This window comes from Asterias amurensis, chromosome 1, assembly GCF_032118995.1.
Source record: "Asterias amurensis chromosome 1, ASM3211899v1".
Taxonomy (NCBI): domain Eukaryota; kingdom Metazoa; phylum Echinodermata; class Asteroidea; order Forcipulatida; family Asteriidae; genus Asterias; species Asterias amurensis.
The window spans coordinates 16,136,536-16,147,050 of NC_092648.1; the positions used below are offsets into that span (position 1 = coordinate 16,136,536).

A 10,515-nucleotide genomic window follows, 5' to 3' on the forward strand; every position below is an offset into this window, starting at 1 on the left:
TTAATTAATTAGTTTGAGTAATTACCAATAGTGTCCAGTGCCTTTAAGGCAGAATGTATGCGACAGTGTTTTGCCTCCCCTAAAAATTACTTAACATTTTGTTTTGTTTTGTGTTGCTTTGACTGTCAACTTATAAGCCCTGTTTTAAGTGTTGATGAATAAAACACTCAGTAATGCAGTTGTACTATACACTTCCGCAGAACAGAGCCGGCTTCGTCTTTACGCAAGTGCATTGGTTTGTTAATAGTGTCTGCTAATTGCAGCCTGTCACACTGCCAGGGGAGTGGATGCGATATTAAATTTGATTGCAGGCATTATTATATACCGGTACATATTAATCATTACTGTACATGACAAGAAAAAAAGCACTTGAGAGGTAAGCACTATTAAAGGAACGTTACAGAATTGGTAAGAAAAAAAATCGAGAAGATCACAGATTTACATAAATCTTACACGATCTGATGATGATGATAGCAGATAACATCCCTTGAACTATTTCTGTCTGAAATTTCATATTTGATGAGAAATAAATAATCTAATTTTGCGTTTGGAGTTTATCGCTCAGTGAGCGTTATATTCATTTTTGTTTGGGCGTCGGTGCAATGCAAAATCTGAAATCGGTTTTTCACTATTCTCTCGTGACCCAGATGGTCGATCAATCTCAAACTTCTACGGGTTTGTCAGTTTATGTATATGGTGGATTACATAAAGTGCTTACACTGCCAGCAACTATTTTGCTAGCAAAACCATATCTGCAATGTTCCTTTAACTGCCCACAAAGTTTATGAGCAAAAGATCAGGAAACCAAATTAATTAAAGGGAAGGTAGTTTGGTAATCACTTTTAAAATGAATGGCAATAAAAACCTACTTAGAAGTACAGCAGCCTCTGATAGTAGGAAGCCTTTTTAGAATCACTTCACTTTGAAAAAGGGGTATCAGGTTTTTAAACCCGCAAATTTGCATCTGAGAAGCATTACTGGCAGTAACTGTTCTCACAGTTTGTGTATTCCCGTTATCGGTTATTCTATCTACGTGGAAATAATCGCTCCAGATTCTCGGTGATGTCTTAAAACCGCTGCCTTTTGAAATGAAATTTGTCAAAGTTTAGTCTTATTGTACTTATCTATAGTTGCAGGATTACAACACTCAAACTATTTTTAAAAAAATATATAAAAAGGTGTAATTTCCTTTTAAGGAAGGATTTATGCTACTAGGGTCTTACTTGCGTTGTCCAATTAATACTTGAGGAAAATCTGTTTAAATACTGTTGCTTAACTTGTCAAATGTGTACGTTAAAAAAGAAATAATTTTTAAAGTTTTTTTTTTTTTTTTTTTTCTTCTTCTATTCCTCAACCTTTTTCTCTGTAACGTGGACCTGGCGTTGTGTAAAACTGACTTAGATTAATTGCCCAGCAATTATCAATCGATGTAACTAGTATTTATTTCGCTTGTTGACTGAAGTCACTGGTGCACAAACCTCTAAAAAAAAAGACACAATGTTGGCTATGTGTCTTGTCAAGTGGATTGACTGCCTGTGCTGTATGGGTTTTGGTGCCCCCCCCCCCCCCCCCTCCTTGAAGGCAATGCGGTTGCAAATATTTGCCCGAATGCATCCTGGGCCCAATTTCATAGAGCTGCTAAGCACTGAAATTTGCTTAGCATGACATTTCTTACTTGATAAGAACAGAATTACCAACCAATTTTCCATTTGTTGCATATTGCTTGTTACTCTTGTTAAGCTGTCGTTTGCTCATCCTTAAAATCACGTGGAAACTTTGTTGATAACCTTTTTTTATCAAGGAAGACATTTCATGCTAAGCAAATTTGTTTGCTTAGCAGCTCTATGAAATTGGGCCCTAATGATCTATGGTCTATTCCTACCTCCATGCTATTCCGTACAACCATCCATTATTTAGGGACTGGAGGTTATTGGTATCTACTCAAAGTATTACTGTTGGCATAAACACGAGAAACGGAGAGATGTTGATAGTATAGCATTGTGAGAAACGGATCCTTTTGTAGAAACGTAATTTTTGAGAAAGCGGTAATTTGTCACTTAAAATAATTAAAAGACTAAGCCTGAAGCCTTTCATTAGGCATCTGAAACCAAATCCATTTGCGCAACAAGGGTGTTTTTCTTTCATTATTTTCTTTCAACTTCGTTGACTTGAGTCAACATTTTCACAGGATTGTTATTTTACGCATATGTTGGAATGAAACAGTCAAGAATACTGGTGTTTGACTATCACCAAAGGTGTCCGACTGTTCGGTGCCTTTAAAGGAGTCACCTTGCGACGTTTTCCATCGAAGAGTGTCGCGATGCATTCTAGTATGAACTTCTAGCTGCTTCTTTCTCAAAGTGTTTATATATGTCCAAGTCCACGATTTGGGTGCAAGTGGTTCGTTTTGTGGCATCAATATTCATCGATTTCTGGGGCACGAGGGTAAACATTCTGTTGTACCGTATTATTCAGGAGAAGTAGAGGGAGGATAGCACCTCGATTGCAAGGGGACGTGTCAGGCCAAGTGGGAAATACTGGTTAACTCCCGATGGGTTTGTAAGCTATACGACTAGATTGGTATAGTTAGCTTATGAAGTTGTTGAAATGTTGGCTTATTTGAGACTGGTGGTGAAACCAATGGATAATTTGTATGGTGAAAGAAATTCGTCAAGACAGAGGAAAGAGAAAGCGAAGAAGGGGAGGGGAACGGAGTGAGAGAAGATAGGCCCGCCTAAGTCTGTTTTGAAATCTGGACAAACCCAAATGCTTGAATCACACTATTAATGGACAAATCCAAATGCCTGAATCCCATGGTTGGAGGTTGTTCAGTACATGGAATTGTTTGCCCGAAATTAAGAAGATTTCGATCAAGTTTGCTAAAGATTGAAAAACACAATGTTGGCCTTCAACAATTTTCCTATCCCATGTGTACTTACTTGAGTCTGCCGCCATGCACCTGCCCCCAGCCTATAGCTACGCCAACAGGTGTTACGTATGGTTGCAGATGGTGCATTGGAGGTTCTTATATAGCTTCGTGTTGAGTGGGTCATGTGTCCTGCCGAAGAGCATTTCAATCAGATTAAATGTCACCACACTAAGATTTGGTCTATAGTCTGGGCCCGGACCAATCTCCAATTTCGGCATACAGGGATAGACTTGAGTCTGGTGATACTGCAGCTATATATATGTTGATAGACTCGGAACCATGATGATTTAACTGCAAAAGAGAGGGGGAACGTCACTCCCCTCCATGCCGCACCGTTAATTAATTGAGGAGAAACATTTCACCTTGCAGGTTTACTGGGCACATTAAAAAAAAAATTGTGACAACGTTACGGGCCTCACCTAAAGTCACCTAGAAATAGAATTTTTTTTTCTTTCAAACATAAGAGTATATGCTTACGAACAATAAAACAATTTTTTAAGTAATTGTTTGTCACGATTTACATGTTTAAAACATATATAAAGTTGTTTGGGGGGCTGACTCCGCCTACCCCTTTTGTGACGTCAATCGAGGCAGACTTTGCCTGCAATGCGTATAGTAAACACAGGTGCAAAGTACATGTACGTCCAAGTCGTGAGTTGGTACATTTCAAAAAGTGTTTTTTCTGCATTCAGCAGCAATACACCTGGTCGGCATTGCCGGAAAGAAACAAAAATAAAAAAATTTGAAACGTACAAACTCACGACTTGGTCCGTACATGTACTTTGCAATTGTGTTTACTCTACGCATTACAGGCAAAGTCTGCCTCGATTGACGTCACGAACAGCGCCCTCTCGGGTCGGGGTCTACTCTTAAATTTGTAAATAACATAAGAACTGATTTTTTAAAACCTTAGTTAACTGTTTATTCACATTCCACTCATCAAAACACATATATTAGTGACCAAAGCTTTATTATGAAAAAATACCACTTCCAGGTGACTTTAATTTTTACATAAGTGTTTCTTCACCTACAGCCCCCCCCCCCCCCAAAAAAAAAAAACCCAAATAATTATGAACCGAATATAATATAAAGTTGCTTCCATCCGCGAATTGTGACTCCTCTCCCCAAAACCACCCACACCCCTTAAAATGCAGTGCGTAAAAATGGCACCAGTCACAACCTCCTTGATGCTACAATATTGCTCGTCTCCGTTTCCTTGGTAACACTGATTTGTAAGATTTCCATCTCCAGACAGGAGAGAGGACACAGACCAACTCGAACGTTTCATCGCAGCCACAAAGTTAGTATTTCGCAAGAGGGAAGTTTTTTTTCTTTTTTTCTTTTTACATCTTCTGTGAGATACGATCTCCAGTACGGACAAGGCCGACTAAAACGTCACTGATACCCTGTTGCGAAATTAGAAGTCTGGCAGATATGTTTGATACAATAATGTGGGTATCTTTAACTTCCTTAAAGTCAAGTTAGTATCCCCGTGTTTCTAATTATGTGAGAATAATCCCCACATTTCCAAGGTATTTCTATTGGCACATTATGGACCGTTAAGCTTCGCAACTACGCAATGGCGTATGTGGGATTGGAGGCACGGTGGGGTATCAATCGCAGTCTCCTGAGTTACGAAATAAAACCACTCTGCGGCAATGGAATATACAGCAAGACAACTTCTCAAAAGAACATAATCTACTTAGCAAGATATAGATACACGTGGTGTTACCACACACCAAATATATATTGATACCTCAAAATGCAATGCCTCAAATCCCATTCCCAAGACAAGTTCTCAAAAGAGCATAGTCTACCCAACAAGTAGATATACATTGTGTTACCGCAAACTAAATATACATACGTCATGACGGTGAAAACTTAACAATGAGCCACGGCAAAACTGCCTGTAGTTTCAAATGTTATGGCCAATTTGTTATTTAATTCACTTTGTCAAGGTAAAGAAGCCAATATCAACAAGCCAGTGCTCCACAGGCTTGACATTATTCGTCCACCCTTTAAAGCCACAAGTACGTAGGCTATATCGATTGCCTTGTTTCCTTAATTCGCCCTTCAACAAGAAACCCTGAGTGTGGTATTTTGTTTCCTTCAGCTTTTATAAGAACGAGAAACGTTCTTCAAGTGCGGTGCGTACTTGTCTGCCGTCTGCCTAATAAGTTGGTGCAATATTAAGGCAGTGTCACACGCACGTTCGTGTTGAAAATGCATTTCTTAATCTTATTAACCATAAGCTTTCATGTCAAGACCGTCCACAAATTGACATTTTTTGTCTGGATCAAACATGCTCTCCATAATCCGTGTGTCTTATGATATTAATTTTGTCATTTCCTGCCGTTCTCTGATTCCTCCTCTGTAAGACGTCATTTGGCAGTCATTTAGGATACGACCGATTACACATAAATCCGACCTTCAACCAAGTCAGACACCCTCAGTTTCTCAAACCCGTCACTTGTAAAATTGTATGTGAACTTTAGACAGTGTGGCAAAATTGGTTTTTGGCTGCCATTTTATATTTGTACACAATTTCTCTCTTGAACAATGTTTGTAATAAGGTTGATAAAAAACTATTTACCCTGTAACAGGTACCCCATTATGTAAATGTAACACTACCCTATTCTCTTCAGAAACAAGCTTTATGTTAACCGCACTGGACACCTTTGGTAATTTTGAAAGAAAAGTCTTCTCACTTGGTGTATCTCAACGTATGCATAAAATAACAAATCTGTGATATTTTGGTCGTCGAAGTTGCGGGAGAATAATGGAAGAAAAAACACCCTTGTCGCACAAGCTGTGTGCTTTCAGTTGCCTTGACTTTGAGACCTCAGCTGAGGTCTCGAATTAAATTCAAATAATATAGTGAAAACTGCTTCTTCTTCTTTTTTTTCTCAAAAACTACGTTACTTGAGAGGGAGCCATTTCTCACAATGTTTTATACTATCAACAGCTCTCCATTGTTCGTACCAAGTAAGTTTGTATGCTGACAATTATTTTCAGTAATTACCAATAGTGTCCAGTGCCTTTAAACGGACAATAATATAACAGTAACCCCTGATTGGATTACTACGCAAACTGAATCACAACTCGATCATTTACCTTACTAATAGAATTTAAAGCCACATTTTTTGTTTCGACTTTTGTCAGAAAACAAATTATAGTAATGAGGGGAGTCTATACTTCAAAGGATCATGTTCTAGAGCAAAGGCTGGCCTGACAGTAACACTGAATGATTCGTCAATACATCTTATCAAAGTCCAGTAAGCCAGTCAGTGAATTCTACTCGACCCAATTACATTAGTTACTTAATACTAATTGACCGATCCATAGACCTGGATAAGTTTGTGTCAATGTATGTTACATTATTTTGATTTAGGTTTGATTGGGTTTTGAAAGCTAGGCCTACTTTTACATGTCACATTTATAACCCAGTATATTATTGCTACTTAAAACACAATTGTGGGAATAATGCGAGAACCTATTAACCTGAAACCGCTTAAGAAATCCCGTCAGCAGGTACTTTTCGGAAGCGGTTTAGTGACATTAAGGAAGATCGCATCATCTGCGTGAATAATGATCACGCAGATCATGTCAACTTTTGTGGGAATATTGCGAGAACCTATTAACCTGAAACCGCGTTAAGAAATCCCGTCAGCAGGTACTTTTCGGAAGCGGTTTAGTGACATTAAGGAAGATCGCCTCATCTGCGTGAATAATTATCACGCAGATCATGTCAACTTTTCAACTCGTTTAGAGATTTACAAACTTGACCGAAATACAACGAGCTTTAAGTGCACTTGCCAAAAAGTTGCTTGCAATGTTTTGTAGAGAAAATAATTATCTTTAAGAAAAGAGCAAATAAGGTAGGCACCTTATGACCGCCCACCCATCCCTTCTTTCACCATTTCCACCCATCAGAAACAGAAGCTGAAAGATTGTAAACAGTGAACGTTTTTTTCTCCCAAGTACCCAAAAACAGATAAAAGGAAGACTAGTCTGGTACTTTAGGCGAGTTGAAATCTTCGCTTGTGTATATTCACGTAAACAAATATTCTCAAAGGACCACTCCCAAGCATATTACGCATTAGCAAAGTTTTACTTTAGTTTGTATAAACAAATATTGTACTGAATAACTTTTACATATATTCTTTCACTGTCTTGGGACTATCCATTGTAAAGCCTGTTCCGATCTGGGAAAAAAAATAGACCACTGGTGTAGGCGTTTCTTTATGCGGTGAAGATTTATTTTAAGAACAAAGGGATGATTTAAGTTTTGAACAAAGAAAAGATGTATTTAAACAAACACTGTATATCCTACATGCCAAGAATAAACCCACATGAATGCATCAGTACTCTGTTTGACAACTTAATATATTTCGGGTTGTCCCACGGGTCGACATCATCATACTATAAATATGCTGGATGTACAATGTACATATATAGTGTTACGCCGAAAGCGTACTCAATCATTGTCATATTATTACTTTCCAATGGATGACAGATGTAAACTTGTTTTAAAGTTTAAAAGTTCGACTTCAGAAAAACAAATCAATATGAATTATTAACAAAACAGATTTCGGTCATCTGACAAGTTGTCCTGTCGACGTTTTAAATATAATATATATATATCCCTATATAAAACCACCTGTCAAAGGATAGGCTATGCGTGGTAGCTGTTAGGCCAAATGTGAGTTTGTAAATACTGCTGAACCTGAATGTAGCTCAAGACCTAGCCATAGCCTTTATAATTATACCAAAAACTTGGCGTCCAACCTTTTACCCAACTTTGGTGCTCAACCCTTTACCCAAATATTACCCCCAACCCTGTGCCAAAATCTAGCCTGGTACTTCAAGGTAGCCTCACTGGCCTCATGTGTCTAAACTGAACATGGTTTAGTTTAAGCCAGGGCTATACTTAGGTTCTGAGACTGCATTTAGACCAGGGCTAGATTTAGGTTAATGAATGCGGACACGTTCAAGTAACGGGCTGTACATTTAAGTCTCGGGCAAAACTGCGATGCCTTCTCCGTTATTATTTTGTTCTTTCCTATAAAGAAAACGTTATCGCTTAGTAAAGTGTTTTGAGACTGGGTCCCATTTTTGTTTCCGAAATTCGGCTTGCTGTTAAGCACCAATCGTTGTGTAACAATATACCTCCCAGTTGTATAGCAAGCTGGCATGGTTCCCGCAATACAATACCTACTAATGAGTGCACCCCCAAGTTTCACTTGAAATTAGCATTATTCCCCTATTATTAATGAGGACAGACGTGATTGTGAACACGATATTCTAATTCCCCTTCTTGTATCAGTGTCAGCAGTGCAACAGACTTGACCACACTGTAAATTGGCCATGTACATTCATTAGAGGTACTACAAGATTGTTGATGTTACCACACCCGTGTGAGTTGGGGCAGTCGGTTATCTTTGGTTGGTTTGTGTCTATGTTTTGAAACAGTTGTTTAGGGCACCCCACTCCCGTTTTAGGTTCGCTTTGGGTTTTTCAGTGTTTTGAAAAATGAATGGCTTGTTGAGGGCATCCCACTCCCGTTTTAGTTGGGCAAAAGGTCCGCTTTGGGTGTTTTTGTGTTTCGGAACAGTATTTATGGCTTGTTGAGGGCATGCCACTCCCGTTTTAGTTTGGCAAAGGGTCCGCTTTGGGTGTTTTGTGTTTCGGAACAGTGGTTTGTTGAGGGCATCCCACTCCCGTTTTAGTTGGGGCCGTGGTTCTCTTTCGGTTGGTTTGTGTAAGTTTTAATTATTCGGTATTATTTTGATTTTTGTGGTTTGCGGCGAGCTCTTTGCAAATCTGTTTGAAGGGATTTCCTGCCCGGAAATGTATAGCTCTCGTTGCGATAACATTTTTGTTTCTTTGTTGTCTTGATGTGAAAAGACAATGGACATTTGGAACATTTAACTGTAACACTCGTTGTTTTAGTTTGCTTGGTTCTCTACGGCAAGATGATAGTGTTGGCTCATGAGTGGTTCCGTCCAAAAAAACTGCTATTTTTGGTATTTCTCAACTTGAACAAATTTAAAGAGCGTATTATTACATCAAATAAATCTCATGTTTGATTTATTTATTTAAATAAAAAGTTTATTTCCCCCTACTACCATTATCAATGAAACATTTTATATTACTTCTTCAAGTTTAAGTAGGCCTATATGGTTGGCCATTAAGTCTAGCGGTAATGGCGAAGAAGGGGCCATAACAGGTTAAACTTAAACTAGTTTTCACTGATATTGCCGAATGATGGCCACCGATTTTGATGACATGTTCACAAATTTGTTGTGTGCTCTTCTCGTATACAGTGATATACAGAGCCGGTATTCATTACATCAGTGAACGCTGGTTGCCGAGGTCCTCTCTCTACATAAAAGCTTCAGCTCCCGCATCATGTTTAATACTAGCACAACACGAACCGTCTTAAGAAAATAGAGAGCACCCGAAGAAGAATATTAGAGGTGACTGCGACCATCTCGGTCCCTCGGCTAAATAGCTGAGTACGTGACTTACCTTTCGTTCCTCAAACAACGTTCACAAGTTATTCTAGAAAGGGGTTACAAAGTTCATGGATGTAGTATTATTTAAAAAAAAAAAAAAAACTTTTACTGTTTCCACCGCCTGTAAATTTTGATTAAAATGACAGAGTTTCATGAGGACATGTTTTGAAAGGGACTCCTTGAAGTGACTGTCGTGACGTCTCAGCCAGTAGGCATCACATTGTGAAGTTTTCTAAATTGAGAGTTAGATAATCAAAGTTGCTGATATAAGAACAATACCATGTCTGAATGGTTTTCTAGCGTCATAAATCACTTCGGTCTATGTCGAAAATGAATGTCATTACAAGCAATTGAAGTAACATGAAGCTGCCAATGGCATAAAGAGAAAACAAATCAAGTACTGTGAGTTTAGACAAAATACTCTATATTTAGTTTGAATGGCATCTTAAAGGCAGTGGACACTATTGGTAATTACTCAAAATAACTATTAACTAAAACCTTACTTGGTAAAGAGTATATGGGGAGAGGTTGGTAGTATAAAACATCGTGAGAAAAGGCTCCCTCTGAAGTGGAGCAGTTTTCGAGAAAGAAGTAATTTTCCACGAATTTGATTTCGATACCTCAAGTTTAGAATTTGAGGTCCCGAAATCAAGCATCTGAAAGCACCTAACTTCGTGTGACAAGGGTGTTTTTTCTTCTCGCAACTTCGGCGACCAATCGAGCTCAAATTTTCACAGGTTTGTTATTTTATGCATATGTTGAGATACAGCAAGTGAAAAGACTGGTCTTTGACAATTACCAATAGTGGCTTTTAGTAATGTTTTGTCCGCAAACACAGTCACCTTTGTTAAACTCGAGTTGCACAAGTCCCTCTGCTATAGTCTCTCCTTCATGCTTTTCCATCAACGCGTCGCATAGCGTCCCCATAATAAGGTAATATGATTCCCTCGTGTGGACCATAAGATGTGGAAATAAGTAGCTACGCAATATTAGACAAGAGCATGATACAGTGGTTGAGGAGAGAATGGGAAGGCTTGTGGATGACTGCCTTGAGCGATCGGTTAGTGA

At 38.6% G+C, this 10,515-nt stretch overlaps 1 protein-coding gene across 2 annotated transcripts in view; it reads left to right on the plus strand.

Annotated features, from left to right (window-relative positions):
• LOC139947498 (thyrostimulin alpha-2 subunit-like) overlaps nucleotides 1-10,515 on the plus strand; it is a 47,007-nt gene that overhangs the window by 12,832 nt on the left and 23,660 nt on the right. The window lies entirely within an intron of this gene.